Source organism: Anser brachyrhynchus (genome assembly GCF_964034855.1).
Source record: "Anser brachyrhynchus genome assembly, chromosome: 1".
Taxonomy (NCBI): Eukaryota; Metazoa; Chordata; class Aves; order Anseriformes; family Anatidae; genus Anser; species Anser brachyrhynchus.
Genome location: NC_137694.1, coordinates 22173019 through 22197266, shown reverse-complemented (window position 1 = coordinate 22197266; position 24248 = coordinate 22173019). Strand labels below are relative to the sequence as shown.

General features: G+C 43.3%; 1 protein-coding gene across 8 annotated transcripts in view; it reads left to right on the top strand.

The window, feature by feature from the left end:
* Nucleotides 1–24248, top strand: part of PLXNB2 (plexin B2) — a 259864-nt gene that overhangs the window by 88703 nt on the left and 146913 nt on the right. The window contains exon 1 of one of the 8 annotated variants that reach the window (XM_080598195.1): nt 16034–24238. The exons of the other annotated variants lie outside the window; for them this stretch is intronic. The gene's annotated coding sequence lies outside the window, so the exon portion shown is untranslated. Of the gene's footprint in view, nt 1–16033; nt 24239–24248 lie in introns of those variants that run through there. 8 annotated transcript variants of the gene reach the window in all.

The following is a 24248-nucleotide window of genomic DNA, read 5'->3' as shown; positions in this document are numbered from 1 at the left end:
TTTAGACTTTGCCAGTTTAAAAAAAGGAACAGCAGCTCTTATCTGGAAGGTATTGCAGAAGTGGACTTCAGAGAGTCAGCTATTTCTTTTTTTCATTTTGTTGTATGTGAGGTGTCCTGAGATAACACAGAAAATCATGGGGTTGGGGGAGTCGCCTTTGAAAATCACTGAACATTTAATAAAATTCCTTCTGGGGTCCAAGATCAACGCAATACTGCACAGGCTCTGTCCTGTTGTACATGTGCTCACACTTAGCTGCAGTCAAGTTCTTGATTTATTTTTTTATGTGGTGATAAGATTAGAATCATCTTTTGAAAACAAAACAAAACCACCACTACCACCCAATTTAGATGCACATGGATATCTTAAAACAAAACAGCACTTTAGATCTAACTCTTGAGTTTGTCACATACTTGGATGAAAACTGATTTCCGTGCTTGTCTGAAGAAGTAAAATATTTCCAAAAATTGAAGAAATTAGCAATGGTAGTGATTGCTGTTTTTGGGGAGAGGAGTTGGAAACAAAATATTGCAAAACTACTTCTCGCTGATAACAAACAAAGCTCAATGGGAGATTTTGTTCTGAAAATATTTAACTGTTGACATGAGGATGTTTGTTAGAATATTTTTAGTGCCGATAAAGAAAAGCAGCATTCGTTGGAATTTTGGTAATCTTGAATGAAAACACATGTTAAGCTCTTTGTTAAGCTCCATGCCTCTGCTCTGGATGGTATGTTGCATTATGTAGGAAAGTTTTTTTTGCAGCTGAGACTTTCCTCTATTGTTTCCACCTCTAATCTTTTTGTATTGTATTCGGAGGAGAGGGAACGAGAGAGAGGGAAAGAAAGGTTTGGTCATAAGCAGAATAGTGTGCTGCAGGAGTGTCGCTGATAAGACTTTTAAGGTGGTGTTTGCAAGTTGCAAGGTTGCAGCTAAGCCTGTGGTAAAGCTGAAAATTTTGTGCTTGTTTAATTGTGGTGTAAAACATCATTATTATCATATGAAAAGCACCAGTGATGCCTTGACTTGCTTGATAAAATAAGAATCTGTTCATGGTAATGACCATTAACTCAGTGACAGGATGATAAAGAGATTACAGGGTTCAGCTTCCCACTTATAAAGAATTGGTTGGTGCACGTGCTATTCTGCTAGTCCAATCTCCGGGTGTGTTGTGGAACAGTCATGGAAAACATTTTTAATATTTTTAATGTGCTACCTGACAGCATGATCTCTATAGTATACAATTTTCAGTTCCTCTGACCCCTTACCCACCAATTGTATTGGCAAAACACTAATTAAACGGGAACAATGTATTTATTGTGACTAGAAGTTGCTTTTGTCGTTGTTCCTATTGTTCAGGTTCCAGAACAGGAATGAAAGAGCCTGCTTAAAGATGCTCTCAGAGCTCCTCTGTTTAAAGATGGCTCTTTGTTCAGAACTGCCAAAAAGTAGCAGCAAGCTATAAAAGGAAAACTTTCCCTCTATGCGATTTCAGTCCCTTGAGTCTTGCTGCAAAATGGTTTATATTAAAATTAAACGCAGCTAAGTCTGGAAGTGAATTAGTCTCAGTCACGGGCCATCAGTGTGTTTTGCTCTTCTGTAAACGGACTGTATGCCACTTGGTGGCACTTTGTAAGAAGGTAAATTTTTGAGTAATACAAAGAAAGGTGGGACCTCATGGAAATCCAATGGAAGTCTTGCTTGTCCTCTAACCTGTGGTGGCCTCTGTCAAAAGAATTACCGACTTTCCAAGGTGCTGTATATTGGAAGAGAATGCATGAGTGCCCTTAATAGAGAACAGTGCCTGTAGAAGTTGTAGTAACAGCACTGGCAGTGACCATCATCTAAAGATCTTTATGCAGAGCAAATACCTGGAGGACCATGGATAAGATTTTTGAGTTCAGGATCCACCAAAGTCACACCCCTCAGGAAAGGTTTGGAGTTCTGTGGCTTCTTACTCCCCTAATGATGTACTTTTGATAGACAAAGCTGATTTTATCACCTTGTAAGCCTTGCTTCTCTTATGGCATACTACATGATATGGCATGTAGCATCTTCAAATGCAAGACAACTGAAATCTCTTTTCTGTCCTAAATACAAAAAAAATAGTTTTCATTTGTGGCTGTTAGCCAGCATAGCTTCTAGAAAGTTGCACTTAGTCATGCCATACCCAGCAGAAATGTTTACTGTTTTGAAGTGCTCAAATAAATTCTTGTTCATCTTATTCTCACCTCATTACCATTTCTGCTTTTCTGTTATAAAGCACTGTCCTTCCATGTGTCGAACCGACCAACTACGTATCATGCAAAAAAGCAGTTTGCTTTTCTTAACTCTCTTGTCCAGCTGTAGCCGGTTCCTTTGTCACGCTTCTAAATATTCTCCTCCCATTTTTGAGTGTTGCCACGGCATTTGTGTTATTCTTAGTGATGTGTGAAATTCCCTCCTTCCCTCTTCCTCACCAGCCTCTGGCTACATGCATTCATATGAAGTAGAAATGTTGCCATAAGATACGGGACAGAGAATTACAACAAAAGAAAGGCTGAGAACAGCACCTCAAGCCTGTTAGGCCGTAAAGAAGTTCAATGTCTGCGTTCACAAGGGGTGCACAGGTCAATCTGAGGAGCTGGATGCTGCCCACTGCTTTGAAAAATTAGGGAACCCTGTTCAAATCCCAGTAATGCCAGAAAAAAAGTGGGTACCCTGAAACACAGGGATGGAGTAAGTAAGCTCTCACATTGGTATGTGCCTGGGAGCGTTTGCTGCTGCTCCGCTGTAGTTTCTCAGTTGCTTGTATTCAACTGAGCTTTAACCTCAGCAGCTTGGAGATGGTGTTCACCTGCGTTGCAGTTATATCCTGATAGCAGTTCTGGTGTGGTCTCAGAATTACAGCTCTTACTTCAGTCCTACAGGCTTTAAAGGACATTAAACGTAGGATAGTCGGCAGAGTTTATGTGCCAGGGTTCTTTATCCCCATCCTTTTCTGCCAGAATATGTGTGAATAAGTAGATTTGATTTTACAATGTTTTTGTATGTAAAGAGCTTATCCTACCTGATTCTCTTGCTGATGTCCCCGTTCCCTTGTTGCGAGCCTACTTCTTTCTGGTGAGAGGCATGCATGCTGAAATTTGGCATTACGATATGCCAATATTACACAGTCAGGGAGAAAATTAATTGAATTTTCTGTCTGTGGAGTACAGAATGCAGAAATAGAAGCATGTAAATTACTTAAAAGGCATTGTATGGTTCACAACTGCTATGCTACCCTACAGTTATCTGGAAGGTCTGCTCTAGAGCCAGCCATCTGTGTAGTTACTTATATTAGTGCATGCTTCATATCTGGCACTCAAAAAATGATGTTTATTCTTTTCTTCCTGATGTGAAAGCCATTCTCAGTCAATAAACTGTCAAGCTACTCTTTTTGTCATCGTTGCTGCCCATTTGTGCTTTTTCATATCGAGTCTCCTCAATCTTGCCAGTCTAATGTGTTCTTTTACAAGAATGTTCCAGTTTCTTGATCACTGAGAGATTTGCTTATCTTTTTCTTCTTTTTTTTTTTTTTTTTTTTAATCCCTCTCCATCAATGAAATGCTTCTTGGTGAAAATACAAATGCAGTAGAAACTGAAAAATTCAGGCTTGCTTCACAGTCAATAGAGAAAAATGGGCACTTGTGGAGTGTGATCTAGTACACTGCTTTAGCTCTCCACCCAGGAGATTAATTGCATTCTACAAGTGCCTGTTTTTCTCAGCTGATAAAGAGATGTTAGTTGGGTCACTGAGATAGCTATTTCCACACTGTTGCTACGTAATTTTAGGAAAGATGCTCTCCAGCATTTCAGTTTCAGCAACAAATAGCACAGCTAAGCAAGGACCTGCATCTCTTCTACTGTGTTTCTATTTAAAAACAAACAGGATGTTTGCTCGTGTTCCAGGTTCACATCACAAAGCTGGTCTGTGTGATCATCTCTCTCTCTCTCCTATTTATTTATTTTTTTCTGGTTTGTTTTTTTTAACGTGGAACCAAACTTGGCCACAAACAGGCTGCTTTAAAATTTGAATATTCAGACCGAAGCTGAATCTGGCAAAGTGCTGCAGAACCAGTCTGTTTGTAATCCTCTCCTTAAAAGTACTGCATGCAAGTGCTGGGGAAGCTTTACCAAATACACGTAGTAAACAAATTATTCTTCTCTAACATTAGCCTTTTCCCTGCTATGCTTGGGGAACTCTGTGCAATTGACTTTTTGAGACTATGTTATATTTCACATTTTTGTACTCATGATAAAGCAGAGAATGGGATACACTATTTAAGGTGAAAATAATCTTGACTTCTGCCTTCCCTGAATTTGTATTGAGGGCTGCAGGTCTGCAGCAGCTAAGTTGTCCAATGTGTGTGATGACAGTCCAAAAGATGGTCTCAGGCTTTGGACAGAAGGGAAAATTGGAAAATGTGTAGGACAGCAACAATTTCTATATCTGCAATACTTACAAAGGAATTTTCCCTCCGTATCAGTGCAGTTGTCCACCTATGTTTAGTCACACAGAGCACTGTATTTTTTTGCTTATATAAAAAGACGTGATATTCTGCAGTACGCAGCAGGGAATGGTGTGCTCATGAGGCAAAAGCCCCGTGACTTCACCATAAGGAGCCTTGCTGCTGGAGGACGTCAGTGTGGCCAGGCAGAGCTGGCAGAGCAGGATGTCAGAGCCGTCCTCGCCCCTTCAGTGCCAGGTCTGCTGCCACAAAGAGTGGTTTGAGCTGACCTGGATGATTCTCATCAACCACAGTGCTTAAGAAGAATTGCAGTAGAAGATCATTTATTTGACAGACAAAGGAATAACCTTGTGGTGAAACGGGCTTCTGAATGTCCCCCACCCCTGCTGTGTTGGGTGAGGGTAACAAGTGTTGTGCGAAGTGGTGATGTGGTACCACTCCAGCTACTGCTTGAAGAAAGAGCTTGTCCAAAGCCTCAGAGATGTGCAAGTTCCAATCCTCTAACTAAGTTTGTGCTTGGTTCAATTCCTGCTATTACAGTATAGGATTTTCTTCTAGCCACTGAATGTCCTGTCTCTGTCTGAGTTGTGCTGATATGCTGGCCTTGGTGACAGGGTCAGTCACTTATGCACTGTGTTTTCTTTTCAGAATGTGTTTTCTTTGATTAGTTTGCATATTTTTACAAACCAAGTCAATGTGCTTGCTCTGCATTGTTTGTGATTTAATTTTATTCATTTTCTTTCTTAAATAAGTATCCTTAGCCTTTTCAATTTTGATTCATGTGGAAGCCTTCCAGAGCTGCATTGCATGTGTTTGATTACAATTAATTATGCACTGACTAGTGATATGCATATATATATATGAAGCTAATATCTTCAGTCATTTAGCACGGAAATGCGCTTTTCCAAAACTATAGGCCTATACTTTAAGGGCTCTGACTCATGATTGCAGGCAGATTTATTTCCTAGAGTCATAGAAAGGTTCGGTCTGGAAGAGACCTCTAAAGACCTCTAAAGGGGTGGTGAAGGAGAAAGGGAGAGTGAACAGGTAGGAAAAAATATCTTCCCCTGTCCCCTCCACAGATTGGCTCCCTGACGAAAACAGGCAATAGGTGTAATTGCTAATAGTTTCTGAGATATGGTTTCCAAAGTATAGAGTCGACGACAGTGCTGAGTACAAATACCAGGTTAGAGTCATGACCAGAAATCTCATCATTTCATAAGCCATTGTTACACCGCACAGTACCATAACAATCTTAAACCAGGGCCCGGAAAGGATAAACAGCGCGACAGGGAGCACATACAGAAAGTAACGCACTATAAAACTCAATTTGGAATACAGGTACAGCAGACTTGAGATTAAGGCAATCAACATCGTGACTAGCAACTATTAAGCAGGTCCAATACTTATACCAATTTTAGTTTAACACACTCTGGTCAAATCTGTCGATATCTCAACCCTTCGAGCCCCACGTTGGGCGCCAAAAGGACTGTTGTGGTTTAACCCGGCTGGCAGCTAAACACCACACAGCCGTTCGCTCACCCTCCCCCCTCCCTCTCTGGGATGGGGGTGAGAAACGGGAAAGTGAAGCCGGTGAGTTGAGATGAAGACAGTTTATTAAGACAGGAATATAATAATAACAATAATAATAATAATAGTGATAATGATAATAGTATTAATAATAATAATGTGTAAGAAAACAAGTGATGCACAATGCAATTGCTCACCACCCGCTGACCGATGCCCAGCCTATCCCCGAGCAGCCAGCCCCCCACCCCGGCCAGCCACCCCTATATATTGTTTAGCATGATGTCACATGGTATGGAATACCCCTTTGGCCAGTTTGGGTCAGCTGTCCTGGGTCTGTCCCCTCCCAGCTCCTGCTGCACCCCCAGCCTGCTCGCTGGCAGGACAGAGCGAGAAGCCGAAAAGTCCTTGGCCTGGTGTAAACACTGCTCTGCAACAATTAAAACATCAGCATGTTATCAGCGCTCTTCTCATCCTAATCCAAAACATAGCACCCTACCAGCTACTAGGAGGAAAATTAACTCTGTCCTAACTGGAACCAGGACACCATCTAATTCCAACCCCCCTGCCATGGGCAGGGACACCTCCCACCAGACCAGGTTGCCCAAAGCCCCATCCAGCCTGGCCTAGAACACCTCCAGGGATGGGGCAGCCACAGCTTCTCTGGGCAGTCTGCCAGTGCCTCACCACCCTCTGAGTTTCTTCTGAATATCTTCTGAATTTCTTCTGAATATCTAATCTAAATCTACCCTGTTTAGTGAAAACCACTCCCCCTCGTCCTATTAGCACACACCCTGACAAAGAGTCCCTCCCCAGCTTCCCCGCTTTGACCTGTTGTTTTTGAAAGGAAACTGTTTCCTGGATCATCTGCTCCCTGCTTGGAGCAGGGAGCTTGATCTACTTGGATCATCTGCTCTGCTTGGATCATCTGCATCCTGTCCTCCTCTCGGGCTCTCACTGGTTAAGGTGTGGAGTTTTGGTTCCTCTGTCACACAGGGTATAATGCCCCAAAGCAGGATCTCTGAAAACAGGAACTTAGTGGGGTGTCAGCCCCTGGGGCTCTGCTATGGGTGGCCCAGAAGGTCTGATGGGGTTGGCACCTCTGAAGTTTCCCTTTGAGTCTCATTTGAGCTGGCTGAAGTGAGTCCTTCCAAAGCCTGCCACTAATTCACTGGCCTAAGTGTGCAAAATTATCTTTTTGCACTTAAACTGGACAAAAAGGGAGCTTGGCACACATCTCCCTTACCAAAGATCCTCTCCTGCTATTTCAGACCAATCTGGCTTGCTCAAGACCTTTTTATCAGGCAATGTAGCTGGTGCCCTGGTGCTGCCCTGGTGCTCCCGGCCCTCCAGCTGTCTCTGCAGAGGCGCTTGGCAACATTTTTGAGCTCCCTGAGAGCTCCCCTCTCTTCAAGCACCGGTGTCCTTTGATCTTCCTTCCCCAGGTTTGGCAAACAGCCCTGCCAGCAGGATTGGCTTGAGGAGACCTTCGAAACTATAAACGTGGCTAATTTGTTGGAGGGGAGGCTTCTGAGCGCTGGCCATTGTTTTACCTTTCCTGCTGAGGTACCTAACTCGCTTTTTATGGCTTCCGTCTGGTTTTTAATTGTGCGTTTGGGCAGGCAATGAAACAACAGAACAAGAAGAAAGATGCAATGGTTGTTAAAAAAAAAAAAAAAAAAAAGAAAAGAAAAAAGACAGAGTAAAAGCTTCCTTAGTTCAGTCCAAGCCAATGTTTTCTTCCCTCCCCAAGCCTAACTCCATTCATACAGCAGGAAGATACCGCTTGGCTTTAATTTAATGCCCTGCCCTGCCCTACCTCAAAGTCCAAATCCATTTGTCACTCCACCAAGTTACCTTTCGCCCGTAGTTTCCAAACACCGCCCAGGCATTTAAAAACAGAAATGATCAGAGTACAGGAACAACAAAGGCTCTTTCTTAATTCATTTGTGTTTGTGTGTGCCCGTGTGTGTTATCTGCGGGGAGGCATCTCCGAATGCGTGGCGTTGCAGTTACTTGTCGAGGTGGTGCTATTTTAGTCTCCTCCTGCAAGAGGGAAGTCCCGTGACCGTAGCCAGCCAAAGTTCTCCCTTCTTCACGCATGGATTTCCTCCAGTTTAAACCACCTCTAAGTGATGTCTAGCTCCCTTTGAAGTTGCTAAAAAGGATTTTTGCTCTGTAAACATTCTGTATATAGCCTAAACACATGCTGCGCTGGTTCACAGAATAGTTCACAATGGCTAGGATTCCTGAAAGTTTTTGAGACTCAGATCCATTTTTGTTATAACGAAGTGGCTAGGCCCAGCATTTCAAATATGTCTTCACTGGACCCCCAAACCATACGGGATCATTTCTTCTGATGTTAACATCTGGATTCCGACATGACTCAAGTGCTTCCAGATTTTTTGTTTCCCTTGCATTTCTCAGCATGAAAATACCACAGTGGAGAAAAGCTATGTTCCTGTTAAACCAATAATGGATGTAAGAAAAGTATGTAAATAGTGTATTGCTTCCAAATTGCTAGCTGAGTAGGTTCGCTCCCTCCCCCCCAGTCACTTCTATTAATAACAGAATTTCACTGCTTTCTTCTCTACCACGAATCCCGTGGAAAAAAAAAAATCAGCTCAGCCTTTTGGAAGGTAAGAATATCTTACAGGAGTCTCCTGACTAGCTAACAAGAGGTTAACTTCTAAATAAAACAAACAAAAAAAAGGCTAAGTGCTGAGATTTTACTCTAGCAAAATCCTGTTGACTTTACAGGCCATTGGTTTGAATTAAAAATAGTAAAAACACTAGGTCTTCATGATATGGGACAGCACAGAGATGGCTGCTGACTGATTCCTGTGTTGCTAGTTTTGTACACTGTCACATATTCTTTGCTTTATCTGCCAAAGACAGTAGTTTGTAATTCAGACCGCCAAGAGACAGCTTCTTTGAGGGTAGCAGTATTAAAAATATTGCTTCTTCTTTGGCAAACCAGCAACATTCTTGTGTGTGTATAAGAAAGATGGACTGGATATTTTTGGATGCTCACTAATTCAATTCAGCTGTCCTTGTTGTTGTTTTGTTTGCTTGGTTTGGGAAAATGAGAGCAAAGGAGACTATATAGAATTACATGAAAAACAATTCTTTATGGAGCTCTGGACCACCTTGTTCATATCTTCTTTATATATCAAAAAAAAAAAAAATCGATCATTTCCTGTCTATTTTAATTTGTAATTCAAAACATGTATCCTTGTAATGGGCAGACCAATTTGGTTTTATCAAAGTATTCATCTGAGGGTAATATCTCCTGCACTGCCTGGTATACCAGCTCGCGTACCTGCAGTGTCTGTTCATCTTTGTGTTTAAGAATTTACTTACACAACAAAAGGTAAGAAAGCTTATGGGCAGGAAAACATTTCTTTTTAAAATGGTAGCAAGGCTTGTGGAAAACATTGCTGCAAAACCTCCTTTGAGGGATGGTACCCCAAACCCTGAAGCAACTGCACGCTTTGAAAGCAAAACCACATTATCGCAGGATGATTGATGGGTTTTTGTGCACAGGAAAAGAAAATGGGTATGGTCGGAGGACAAGCTGGGGCTACTTTTCATCTAAACCCATAGGCAGCTGCTCTGTTTGCCATGTGGCTTCATTCAGCAAGAAGAGCAGGCTGGAGCAGACAGGATGCCAGCCTTGTGCACTGTTATAAAAGGGTGAAATATAGTGCGGGATGGGAAGGAAAATGAAAGTTGGGGAAGCAAACAAAGGGAAGAAGGATAAAAATCTCTTTGAGATACTGTGATGCCCAAGAAAATCTTTAGACCTTTGAAGATAAGTGGCTGTTATTTGTTCTTGGGTTTTGTTTTTCTTTCTGGGGGTGCTTGGTGTTTCACATCGTGTGTCCTTTGTTAAAAGTGAGTGAGAGGGGGTTTCTCCATATGGAGAGGTCTCTTTCTTTCCCAGCTGGAGAAGGTGATTACTCAGGAGAACGTTCTTAAAACCCCACTGAATCTTAGGATCCCAACAGATAGTCCCAATATATTTAACATCTTAAGCTTTGTTTTTGAATGGCCTATTCCTATTGCTCCCTTACCACTAGCAGGAGATACACTTTTCTATGTTGCATCTGTTAGCAGCCAATAGCTTGGCCCGTGGCAACTGAGAACTTGTACCAAAACCATGGGTTTAGCGTGCTCACGAGCACTTGGAGGTTCTTGACAGGACTGGATTATTTTAATTGACTTAATGAAGTCAATGCACTGTACAAACAAGAGAGAGACTGTTTTCAGGTTGAGGCACATTAGTTTGCCAGTAGTAAAACCTAAATTGCAGTATATTATACATCCATTCCTAGAAGATGCGAGTTGTTAAAGTTGTGTAAGAAGTTCATGCTCCAACTGCTGCACTCTGGTTTTGTACCTCCTCAAATCTCCAGCTTCCCTCGGAGCAACACAAGTCTGGGAAGTGAAGGCACAAACCAGGGACTTTTCTGTGTACAGTTTACATTTATTAAGAAATGTACAAAGGGATCTGGGCTAAATGTAATGCTGGTTGTACACTGCGTTCAGGATGCTTAGGCGGAGAGGGAAGTGATGATCAAAACACTTCCTACAAAAATTGAAGCCTGTGTCGACTTTTGAAGCTTTTGAATAAGTACCTTCCTGCATGATTAGTTTATGCTGTGGCATCATCGTTGTGGATGATACATACAACTGGCAAAACCTGCTGGTTATGCTCCTGGGATGTTGACTTTTTTCATATTTTTTGTCTCTCAATGGGCAGCGTGTGGGTTAAGCTTCCTATGGGTGACTGCAGCTTTGAGCACTTGCTTCATAGCTAAAATTGGAGCACAGCTGAGACGCAGGAGGGCTGTTAGGCGTCTGTGGGATCCTGCCTGCTTTTAAAATGTATTTCCAAGGTTTCTAATTGGCGTAAATCACCTAGCCCTTCAGGGACAGCTGGGTTTGTTTTAAACTTGCTAGGTAGGATTTAATATTGGAGTAAACAGTTGGTCCATAGCAAGAAAGTTGAGAGGAATCTCAGGACTGTGATGGAACAGTCCTTATGAGGCAGATACAACATTACTTCAGCACCAAATGAATGTATTTTGGGTCAACCACGTAGGCATAGAAACCATGGGGGCATCACTGGGCACGCTGGGGTGGTCCTGCAGCTCGGACTGGGCTCCCTGCTTCCCTGGGCTGCTCAGCTCTTCCTCACATCTCATCACCTCCACTCCTTTCTGCATCCCCCCTGCTTTCCTTCAGCTCTTCTCTTCATTTTTCTCCTCTCGAGTTGGCCAAACTCTCCCCATCACCTGCAGTTAGCGGGTTTGCTGCATTTGCTTTCCTCGAGCCTTCATCCCTTGCCCTTTGCAACGCCTGTTATGGGCTCCTGGGAGCAGGCACTGTCTACCAGCTGGCTCACGGTGCCCTCCTGTTCAATAGTCAGGCCTGGGATGGATATAAATGCTGCCTTACATTCTTTCTTATATAAAGATACCAGCCTAGCGCTGAGGGTAATTCATCACTGCCCTCGCTAGCCTCAGAACGGCGTGGCTGAAAGCAGGAGGTTGGGCACGTCATCTTTGTTTTTTTTAACCCGGTTATACTTAAACTTAGATGAAAGGGTAACAAGTGGTTAAAAACAATGTCAGGTGGCTGGCTCACAGGGACTTAAATAGCATAAATACCCAGGAATAATTTGAAAGGCGTCTCAGGTAATATGAAGATGTATATATCTGCTAACTGCCTGGGCAAATTAGAGAATTAATTGAAAGGGAATGTTAGCTTGTTAGCTGAGCAAGCTGATGTCAAGAAAACCTGCAGCTTGTTTTTGAGTCTTAGTGATTTTTTCCAGAATAACCTATTATGAAATGATACTTTGGAAAGCAGCCTCTGAACAGAGGCGAGGGTTTGGATAAATCAGCAGCTTCCTTATGTATTTTAATTGCATTCTTATTCCAAGAAGCGATGTTCCTTCTTCCTTCCTGCCTCCTCTACACTAGAGATTAAACAACACGCTTAAAACTCATTTTTGACTGGGGAAAAACTCATATGCAAAACATTGTGAGCAATCCTCTCATTTGTGCAAGTATTTGTATATTTTTGTAAATCGTATTAAATTGCTAAGATTTGTCCAGTAAAGTCCAGATGCCGGTTGTAAAAAGGAGTACTTAAAAATGCTCAAAACGGGAAGGGCACCTTTGAATATATGCTCCTGTAGAGGAAAGGTGGGCGTCTTTTCACATTTTTGTCATGCAGCTGTTGCAATGTGTGAGAGGGAGGAGAGATGGGACCGGTGTAAGCATTTATAAGACTGAGCACTGAGTAATAATGCAGAACCACCCTGCTGGAAAGAAACCACCCTGGATCAGCGTTACTTTTATTCGTTTCTGTTTTGGGAACCCTGGGGATCACTTACCACTCCTTAAAACTGCTGAATTCCCCAAGTAGAGAGGAGGAGGGCTTCCAAAGCGGGGAGAAACGCTTGTTGTCCCGTGATCCCTTTGCTCCTAGAGGTGGGGATTTGTGAGCCACTCGTGGAGGCCAGGAAAGCAGAGAGGGCAGTACAGCAGGGCTGTCAGCTGCTGCGTGGGTGTTGTGCTGTGTGTGCCCAGTAGGTCACTGCGTGGCTGTCACTACAAAATCAGTAGTGCCACCCTAATCTTGTAGGGAGGGGACGGGAAGGCACAAATACACGACATAGCGCAGGGAAGGATGTATAGTTCCTATTTCTCTCTTTCAAAGCGGATTTGGATTTCAAACAGCAGTCTGAATTCATGTGCGGATCAGATTGAATGCATACAGTGAAAGTTAGCACTTTTTTTGTTTTGCGAGAAAACAGAATACTTTCAAAGAGCGTACTGCAATTCAGTGGCCTAAACTTCCTCTCAGGTATCCTAATTCTGAGTTACAGTTCGTCTTCCAAGGGCTGATAGCAACCCAGTACAATGGCTGATGTGAAAAGTGAGAACAGATTATCACTGACCATACTTGAAAGAGAAATGCATAATGGCAGACTTCAAAGGCAGCCTCACGATCACGGGTGTATGATTAAGGTGGAACACTTTCTTTTTTTTTTTGTGGGTTATGAAATGTTATCCATGAGTATTTCTGCAAGTGGAAGTAGGATTAAATATGTATCAGAATTAGCATATTATGGTTTGATCATAGAATGGGTTTGGATTGGAAGGGATCATTGCAGGTCAGCTATAAGTGTGCAACTTTCTTCCGTAGAATGAGCTGCAAACCACAGGCTGCATAAGTGTTTTTGAATAAAATATTTATGCATTTAGTGTTCGCCACTGTTTCTGATTTAGCCTAGTCATTGGAATACAATGTTCTATTTATTGTATATTGTTACAGCGTAAGTGCTGCCAGTTGATTTATAAACACCAATAAAAATTGGTATTTTAAATTCCTTCTTATTTTTAAAGAAATGTGCCAAAATACATGCCAGTCTCTTCTAGTATCTGCAGCCCTCTGCGCAGGTGCATTTTGATTGAAGTGAAGATTGCTCTGAAATTAAACTTCGAACCCTTAAGTGGGTAATTGGGAAAGGAAGCCATAAATTGTTTCTTCGTTAGGCAACTTGCAAGACTGAGAAATCAATTACAGGGGCAGTGAGGGGAGGGAGGGATGGCTTTTCATTTTGTTTTGGTTTTATTTTTTTCTTAACAGTGCATTTTGAAAGTAAAGATTTGGGAAAGAGAAAATAAAAAATAATAATAACGTTTTGTCCAAGTTTGGTAAGCTAATTTTGTCTTGGCAAACTATGTATTTAAACAGTACCTGCATTTTGCATGTTTATTAAATGAAATACACAATATCGTTATTAGGGCACCCCTTAAGGGAGGACACCTTTTTGCTTTTCAAAAATATTATGATTTTATGCAGCATCTCAATGCATTACTTATTCCATTTCGGTCTCTTATTAGTGCCTTTGGGGAACAAGGGGCTTTTTCCCTAAAACTCGCTAACTGTAAGCTCTCAGTATCAATCTCGTCTATTTTTTCACAGCTGCCTCGCGTCTTAGTGCTACCAGGGGATTTCCAGGTAGTTTTTTTCCTGTGCAAAAGCATTATTTTCTTCTCTGCTGTTCTCCTAACAAGAATACTGAACAGTTGGGAGAATATTTTCCTGTCAACTCCTTTGCTGATACCGGTAAGGGAGAGGCCGTGTTTCTTACAAGGGAGAAGATACAAAAGCTGATGAATCCTCTGTAAAGAGAATCTAATTTAACGTCTGAAAGTTGCTTGACCAGATATTATTGGCTTGATGGATGACAGTCCCTCAGGAGCATATACAGATAAGCTGCCTTCATTATTTATGGGCATTCATTAAAGTAAGCAGCAAAAACCTTATTGATCTTCCAGATTCACCTCTGAGGAATTAGAGAAGTCTATTGTCCTAGGTGAGAATCCAGAAAGATGTTTTTTATGAGGATATAATATCAACATATTGTAAGATTGTATGCTACAGTACCTTTGGCTAGATGAACGACCTTTTTCAAAGTATGCTTTTCCCGTCAAAGTATGAACTTTTAATTTTATGGAAGATGAGAAAAAATGTAGCTATCCAGGGATCTAAGTTACTCAAGAGTAAACATTTCACTTAAGTAATTTTATGCCTGCAATCCACACTATATCATTTCAGGATGTTAAACTGTGCTGGGGAGGTGTGAAGTGCTTTATCCAGGCTGGAGCTATCCCTGCCAGTTTATGGAGCAACTGAGAGATTGCTTGCTGAGGCGCCTCATTTGTGGAGCAGTCGGTCCCTGAAAGTTTAGGGGTGGAAAAGAAGCAAAAAGCATTTTGTCTGCAGCCTTTCTGTCAGCGTATGGTGTGCCACGGAGAACAGGGAAGTCGTCTCCCTGCAAGAGAAAGGAGCCTCATTTAGTCGGAGTGATGTCTACGAGACGCCAGCTAGCTCTGTGGAAGGACCATTTCCTATAAAACATACTGGGGGGCTGCCAGAAGGCTCGAGCAAATTTTGGAGTGTGCCAAGCCACATGTCTCCCAGCCTGTTCCCTTCCCTTGCATCTCTTCGTTAGATCCCTTATGTTTTTGTGGAAGCTGGGGAATATGCTAGTAAGCAAACAATGCTCTAAGTAGATTATTTTGTTCCATTTGCATCTAAAAAAGCAGATACAGCATAGCCAGACTGACTGGGGAAGGGGGGGGGGGGAAGGGAAGAAGTATAGACGTTAAAATAATTGATTAAACAAGTTACATTTGTCCTTTATGACTTAAAGTATCTTTTCATATGTTTTTTCATTCCCGTATGTACATTGTTTTGTTTGTTTGTTTAGTTGATGCTCGTATGCTCCTTGTCTTTGCACTACTGACGTACCTCTCGTCCTAGATCTTCTTTTCTATCTGTATACTCTTTTCTTTCCAGCCACATACCGTGCCAGATAACATATTGTTAAGAACCAGCCACGCACTCCTCATTCCTTTCAGAAAGGCAGTGTTGCAATGCTTCAGACAGGGACGCCCATTTATTTTCTCTCGCAGGACAAACACAACTCCTACGCACGCAGGTTGACTCACCGGCGAGAACATAGAGGATAGAGGCACCAGCTCGAAACGGCAGCGCCAGGGCTGCTCCTCAGAGCTGGGTGCCCTCGGGTGACCTGGGACGAGCTTCATCGATCCCCTGCTTTGGTTGACAGTGGCCTTTGCTGGAGCATGACCGTACTTTCTCAGTTAACATAGCATTATTAATTACTAATGCTAAAATGGGTATGCTCAGAGTCAAGTTAAATACCTGTAACGCTTAATACTGAACGTTGTAAAATGCCTCACCAGCAAAAACGCGCCAGTCTTTTTTTGCCGTTAAAAGGCAGCGTGGCTCTCCTGAATTGTGCTGAACATGCTATCACATAAATAATATAGGTGATTAAATGGCGAGATGCGGGAGGCTGCGCAGGACCCTGGCCAGCTTTGGGTTGAGTTCTGGGATTTCTGGGATGGAGAACCCCTGGGGCAGGGAGGGGAGGGTGGAAGTTCACCCCGCTAGCATGCAGCAGCACACTGCCCAGCTTTTTAATTCAGATTGCTAGGCATCACCACAGCAAAAATATCACACAGATATGCAGAAACCATATCATACTGTATTGCGAGTTTGGAATTTTAGGTGCTGCATTCGCTTGTCCCATGTCTTAGAAGCCTCTGTCTCAGTTTGTGTACATTGTACAAGGGTTGCCTTAAACACAAATCTATCTGTTCTCCTAATTTTGTAGTTACCAAAAATTCCTTCCCATTTCTACACCTGACCTTGGGTGAGTGCACAGCTAGCTGCATTCATCCCCCTTGACGTGCTCTTGCTGCGCGCTGCTGTCCCCTTCACCCTGAACGTGCAAGGTCTGCAGCCTAGAGAGCAATTCGGTCATTTCTCAGGCTTAGAGTCAGCAGGCAAGTGGAAAACCTTATGAGAAGTTTTTCTGTCCTTTAGCGAGAGGATCCCAGCTCCCTGCCCTGCCGTAACCAGCTCTGGCACAACGTCTTCCCAGGGGGTGTGGTGGATGGGAGCCCCTGGAGCACCAAACCGCACTGACCATGGAATCATAATTGCACGGTGCCAGAGCAAGTAGGATACCATTCACCTGTATATTGAGAAGCAAAATATACCATAAATAAGCTACATCTTGTTTCAGTCAATTTAACAGTCTTTTTTTTTTTTTAAATAAGCATTAAGTCTTCATGGCTTTATGTGCACGAAAGCTTGCAGTCACTCAGCTTAAATGGTTTTGCCTTCCTCCCGTTTTTCCCTTCTTTGTAGGTATTAGCTTTTCTGCGTGGAAACCAAGAGTTTCTCAGCAGAAAGGTGATGCACTGAAGTTCTCTAGCTGAAAGCTTATGTTCTACTTGTCAGTTCCATTACCACATTTAAATAGTCAATGGTTTTATGATTAGATTTCCAATGACATTAATCATTTACTGGCTCTAGAATGCAAGCTGATCTGTATTTTTATTGAGAGCTTGTGTAGCTACTGAAAACTTGTTTCCCAGACACTTTTGAAGCAGAAAAGGCTGTAGCACAGTGCCTGCATCTCATAGAGGGCTAGTTTGACTTGAGGACCAAGCAGGTTTTAAAAAATGTATATATATTTTTAAAGGTAGAGTGAAGCAAGTGTGTCTTCTGATAAATGTGCCTCCACCCTTACATTAAATGACATTGGGCATATTCTTACTGCTTGTGGCTTTTTTATTTTTATATTTTTTCTAATGGGAGCAACATATCCTTCTTCTGCAAATTCACGGTCAAACAGATCTCGTGCCACACTGCTATGGAGAATAAGTAGCACAGAGTAAGGAGCTACCCTCTAGTCAGAGCAGCTACGCAGTATGTGGGTGGGCCATCCCTATCTCCTCCGCAGCGCGGGGAAAGGCTGCAGTCCGGTGGGAATTCTCAGCTACCCGTGAAATCACAAAACCTCTGGCTGCACCCCACATTTCCTCATTCCTTGTCTTGAATCAACTTGTGACCTTGCCTCTATAGAGCTGCTTCTGGCAGCCCTGCCCCACTGTGCCTACAGCCTTCAAAGTCCCTCTGGGGTAGGGGGGCTCGTTCACGTCCTCCTCAGTGGAGGACATCGAATTGCTCGGGACACTCACTCTTTATCATGACATGGGTAGCACTCTGCCTCCTCATGTAACAGTCTGGTTACACCCTCTTTAGCTTAGCACTGGAAGAACAAAGGGCTGAGAATACTGTACATCACGCTCTTCTGTGCTCCATATCTCTTTTTCACCCTGGCAAGTCCTTTTTTTTTAATATTTATTTGTAAACTGTATTCCCTGATGGTCTGATGTAATCTGCAAGAGTTGAGTTTGGACTGTGTACAACAGTTAGAAAAGGAGCCTTATTTCAGGAGAAGTAGATCCTCATGGTTGTATATCTAATCAAGGTTAGAACATTTCTGCTCACAGAGTAACTTTGCAGATTTGATTTATTTTTTTTTTCCCCGCCATGGTGAGAGCCTTTATCTATGTTGGAACCTGTGTCAAGTACATTTGAACAATACTATTTTGTCTGAATCTGTAAAATACGCTTTTGGTAACTTTCTCAGTTTCTAAGTAAAGCTGTTAATTTTTACTCCTGCCAGGCAATAAAACTTAGCAGAGGAATATAAGGTAATTGCATGGATGGGTTCATTTGGAGCTAGATAATTTCATGGTTTGTTCACTTGGTTAGAGAGTAGGAGAGAGGAGGATGAGAAAAACAGAAGGTGCTTTAAAATGCAGTTTTCAGATTTCTCGCCTAATAACGGCTGGCACTGGTGTTTGAATAGAAATGCATAATTTCAACTTGTATAATTTGACTGTGGTGGTTTTGTAGATGCTTCTATTTTGGAAGATATTTGTGTTCGATGGTTCTTTTCTGACAGTTTTCTGACTTCTCCTTTTTGATGCAGCTTCCTTTGGAAGTTCCTTGTTTTCATTCTGGGCTTTTTTTCCTCCCCTAAAAATACTGTGGCGAGTAATAACCGCAGAAAGCTTCTTTGGATACCCTCCCGCTTGAGCTGTTAAGAGCTTGAGTAATCTTGTTTATCAATTTCCACAGAACAAAAGATGGAAATGTCGTTTTTATACAAAGGCTGTTGTGGGGCTTTGTTTTTCAGACAGTTTGTTGTGGTCACCATAGATGTGAAAAGTGAAATCTGCCAGCCTTTTCAGCTCGGGTGATAAAAGTTCAAGTATTATGTGGTCGGACATTGGTAGGTTTGGTTTGTCTGCAGATGGAACTTGCACTGGGAAAGCTCAGCATTTCCTGTTTAAAAAAGGCTTGGCTTATTAGCTAAAGGTCTTCCAGACGAAGCTGGAAATGTCACGGTGTGGTTGCTGGTTGGGATGGAGGGGGCTAACTGCGACATAAACCAGCTCCATGGTGCCGCTCTGACGTCGCTCTGGAGATCTTACACGTCTTATAAGGAGCGGCTGAGGGAGCTGGGGTTGTTCAGCCTGGAGAAGAGGAGGCTCAGGGGAGACCTTATCACTCTCTACAGGTACCTTACAGAAGGCTGTAGCGAGGTGAGGACTGGTCTATTCTCCCACGTGCCCAGTGTTAGGACGAGGGGGAATGGGCTAAAGTTGCGCCAGGGGAGGTTTAGGTTGGATGTTAGGAAGAACTTCTTTACCAAAAGGGTTGTTAGGCATTGGAATGGACTGCCCAGGGAAGTGGTTGAGTCGCCATCCCTGGAGGTCTTTAAGAGACGTTTAGATGTTGAGCTTAGTGATATGGTTTAGTGGAGGACTTGTTAGTGGTAGGTCAGAGTTTGGACGCGGTGGTCTTGGAGGTCTCTTCCAACCTAGATGATTCCGTGATCTTAACCACTAAGTTGACTTGGAAGGAGCATCTCAGCCCGGACCTTCAGTGTAGCAGACGGTGGGGTGAGTTCATGCAGGCATTTTCTGTGCCAGTGAGCGCTTACACTCGCGTGAGCAGGCTCGCCCCAAGGAGTGAGAGCTACAGACACCCGAGCATAGCAAGGGGCAGCAGCAGCGGTGTGGGAACCTGAAGTCACAGAAAAATGAGCACATGCAGCTTTTTTTGGTGTTGTTGCTTTTCAAGCACCAAAATAGACACCTTGTGTGGCACTGAGGTACGCTTGGTGTGCTGGGTGTGTTCGCATGCGTTGCATGGGGGATGCTCGATGGCAGGCTGGAGCCACCGCTGCATTTCATTCATTTTAAGATTCAGCACAGGACTGTGGAGCTTTGTTGAAACCAAAGCTTCCCTGGCTTTCATAGGAAGTTCGCTGAGATTATGGAGCAACGATGGAGTTCCTATTACTAAATCTGAGGAGCTTTGTGTTACCGCTCTGAAACCAGAGCAGCTTCTGGAATTAAGGCTGTTTATAGGTGAATATGGCTTAGGGTATTGTGGAGTTTGCTGTTACAAGTATTCCTTCACAGCCCTCCACCTCTTCCAGCTTTTCTGCCAATTCAGGTGAATATATAGCAGGGCAAATTACGAGTCTCTGAGGAGAAGTATTTTGAAGGGAGCTCTTTGATCTATGTCAATAGCAGGAAGAATTGGTCCTCCATCATAACAGTTTGTATGTTTTTTAATAGTTCTGCTTGGTCTTAGGTAGTATTACGGAGCAAACCCTTCCCCTGCCTCCTTCCCTCTGTACCCCTGATTATATTAGGAACATTTTAAAAGAATATAAGGATTTTAGAGTTTGTCTGAATGTCTCCGACAATATAATCATTTTATCCAGCCCAAGAGGGAAAGATGCAAATCCGACAGTTTTCTAAACACCCCGAACAAACTCATTTGTCAGACTGAGAAAATGTTGAGTACCCATATGGCAGAGTGAAAAGTCAACATGTTAATTCCTTAAGTTAGACAGGTTTTGTTGTGTTGGTTGCTTTCTTTTTTCATTATACAAGACCTGTGCTGCCTACATTTATCCTCCAGCTATGGGCTGAATTCCTTTATAATGAAGTGAAACTGTTCAGATCCTGTTTTACCTGTTCTTCAGCTTCCTATTTCACTTTTTTTTTGCTCATATTTTTCCCCCTGCATGTTTTACCCTTGTTCAGAACAAGTCATACAATCAGATAAGTCCCCTTAGCCAAAACCTCGGGCACATGGTTTGCAGTTGTTTTTAGCACAGATTTATTGTCCTGAACTCCTAGGGGTGGTTACTTCTGGCGACCACCCAGTTCAAGCTCTATTAAGACCTACAGCTATATGCAAAACGTTGTCATAAGGCACCCCATACCTTACCACAACAGCTAAAATTGGCTGGAAAACTATGATGTCCAGGACAGCCAGATGAGCACCCTGACATGTCACCTTTTTTTGTTTGTTTGTTCCTTCTTTCTGTCAGTCTTCCAGCCCTTCCCCAGCTGGAGCAGTTCAAATCACAGAGATACACATCTTAGAATGGATATTTTGGAGTGTCTGTCTCTGTCTGTGTGCATTTCAGGTTTTCAGCACTGGGATACTGTAATTGCTTGTATTTCTCTCTGTTTGTCACACTGTTTCTTTAAAGCAATCCTTTGGGACTCATCTTTGCAAACTGTGTAAATGTGCACACCTCCTGCCCTGTACAGAAGCACAAGCCATCAAGGCAGGTTTTAGATTTTGGCATAGCAAGCAAAACCATGTAACCTGTGCTGGGATACAGAGCAGGAGGAAGGGAAATGCAGTATTGGAAAGAAAGCGAGTTTGAATCAAAGCGGAGCTCCACTTCCCCCCACCCCTGGGTTTTGCTGAGTGTACCAGTACAAGCCATTTTCATTTATTATTCATGTTGTTTGAGCCTTTAGTTTTACTTCAAGCCTTGTTGATAAGAAATTTTGACGATGTGCAATTGTAAGTTGGTTAGGAAGTTTGTTATCCTCCCAAATAGCCAGTAGCTAAGAGCTGAAGAAGCCTAGCTGAATTGATCCTTTACGAATAAATTTCCCAGAGCTGACCTCAGAAGTGGGTCTCCCTAATGATTTCATCGTCATCTGCCTGCGGACAGGAATAATAGCAGGCAATCTTCTTTGGCTGCATACAAGCAACTGCAATACATCTGTCTGAACAGCCCAGTCATCCATAAGCAAGTTCCGAGCTACTCAAAACCTGGGTAATATGCGGAGGATGGCAGGCAGACAGTTGAATTTCCTGGCACTTCCGTGCACTCCTGCTGCCTGCTGTTTGCTGTGCGGTGGTGAACGAGGACAAGCTCTCTCCACCTGATTACTGGGAGGAAGCTGGCAGCATCCAGGACCCTTGCGCCTTTCCTCACCCTGCTGCCATCACTGTCACGTGCCCTGAACGGAGGAGGAGCGTGGTTGTCCCAGGAGCAGTGCTCTGGCCACAGGTTCTAACTTATTAAAATAAATCTTCATAAAAATGAGTCTGTGCTGAGCAAGGATTGGCTGCCCTGTGCGCGTGCCAGGGAGCCAGCTCGCCCTTTTAGAAATGCATGAAACATCCCGGTGCGCTTGACAGTGCCAAACACTTCCCTGTCTGTCTCGGTTTTCCCTCCAGATCATCCTTCCAAATAAATAGCTTGCTTGACACAAAAAGGGATGAAGTTAGTTTGAAGCCAGACTTGGAGTCAAAGCATATGTGTCCTTCCATGTCGGGCGCTGGCTGGGCATGCCGGCTGCTCCTTGACCAGCTCCCAAAACTTCCCACCAGGGGAGCAGAGGCTGTGGCATGAAAGCCCTGACCTGGGCTTGGCGCTGCTGTTGCAAGGCCTGTAACTTGTCCACCGTGTCCACGTAGCTGCTTTCCTGGCCCGCACCCAGCACTGATTGTGCCAGACTGTTCTCAGCTTCTTGGTGCAGTAATGGGTAAGGAATGTTACAGGCACTTGAGTTTCTCCTCCTGGCAAGCTCTCTTCACTTAGCTCTTGCCTACCAATTACCCTGCACAACTGTACCTGGCTTTTCTTAAGCTCCGACTGTCACCACATGGGCTGTCCTGCGCTTACAGACCCGCTGCGAACTGACTCAGCCAAGGGATCCCAGCCAGCAGCAAGGCAGCGCTCAAGCGTTTGCTGCTGCCTCCATCGGTGCATAGGAGCCCCATGAACAGGCTCAGGACCTCGTGGGAAATCAAAGGCCTCTCCTAGAAATGTCTTTGGCATCGTGTAGCACTTCAGAGCTTCCCCCTTATGCAAAAAGCAAACAAACAGTGAAGTCGGCTGAGGCAGTAATGCTGAGATGATAGGCACATCAGAGGCGAGAAAGTCGAGTTCAGCCTGCAACACCGCAGAGCAGCGGTATGCTCTTAGCTTTCGTTGGTGGTGTTACCGTCGTTGTATATTGACATCATACGGCAGCTGGATTTTTTAAGATGCTTGCCTTCACACCAAGGTTGTCATTTGCTAATTGTCTGTTCTCTGTGTTTTGGGCCTGAAATGTGTGCAAAGAGGTTTTGGAAGGAGAAATTGCCTGTTAAAGGTGGGTCTGTGTGGTTATTACACCGTCTGGAAGGGAGCTCATTTGGATATCATTTTGAAATTCAAAACCGGTGGGTGCAGGGAGGAGGAAAATTTGTTTCTTCCTCCCTGTTCCCTTCCTCGGTCTTTCCTAGCATCTATCCACAGCCTGGATTGCCAGCTTTTTTGGTTTTGAGTGCCTTGCTGCTATTCTGTTTTTCTTGAGTTTTTAGTTTGCTTCTGTTTCAGTTTAGAAATAGTTCTTCCTGAACAATTTCTTCCTTCTATGCCACCTAACAAAACTAATTGTGGAATGATCTATGCAGGACCTCCCAAATTTCTGCTACTGTACAGCATTATTCCTGTGCTCTTTCACCACAAAAGACATGGAAAAAAAAGAGAGAACTAAATAAAAGGGAGGCTTATAGCTGAGAGACAGAAGTCTGAATTTGCAAACTAATGACTAATTTCCCTAAGTACTTGCCTACTCCTAATTACGTCTAGATTAGATTCTTGGATCGCTTGGGGCAGGGATATGTTCTTTAAGTGCCTTGCATGTCTACGTCATAAGAGAATAATTCTGAATTATGTGTAGCCAGTGAAATGCATCCCCCAGAATTAAATTCCACTTCTGTGCTCTGATTTTGGGGAGAGAACAACAGCTTGAAGATCATAATCAACCTGAGAATACTCCAGATTTTCCTGGCAAAAATCATCATTTACTTTATCCTACTTGCCCTCGTGGAAAAGCTTCAAGATCTCCGGGACTCTCAGTACTACAAAAATATGTATTTAACACACAGTAATGCTGTGCGCTCGTCACTGGGGCCCTGTTAGAGTACTGAAGAATGAATGATCGTGGTGCTTTAAAGAAAGTCTGCATCACTCCTTCTCCTGGCGAGGTTTTGCTGAGCCTGCTCCTGCCTTTCTTAATTGTTTCTGTGTCTGCGTGGTGAGAGGCAGTCCCTCCTGAGCATTCTCATACCATGAGTGAACACATTTCTCCACCCAAAACTTGTTGTGACACATCTGTTTCATATTGAGACTGCTGGTTTGCTGCTAAACCCTCCAGCACAGAGTAGTCTTTCAGGCATTTATTCTGCATTCCAGCTCAGAGCTATTTGCGAGGGGAAGAGAAAGCAATGCTGTGTCTTTCATTTAAAAAGAAAAGGAAAAAAAAAAGAGAAAATGACTACCTTTTGGAATGCAACTTGCCTTTTGTAGTAACCCACGTGGAGGGGAATGCTGTAAAGAAGACAGAGCCAGTGCTCGGCTTTCCGGATGGAATAACTGAGTTGCTTTGGTCAGCACGATATCCTAATATTTCTCCTCCATCTTCCAAGGTAGCTTGTT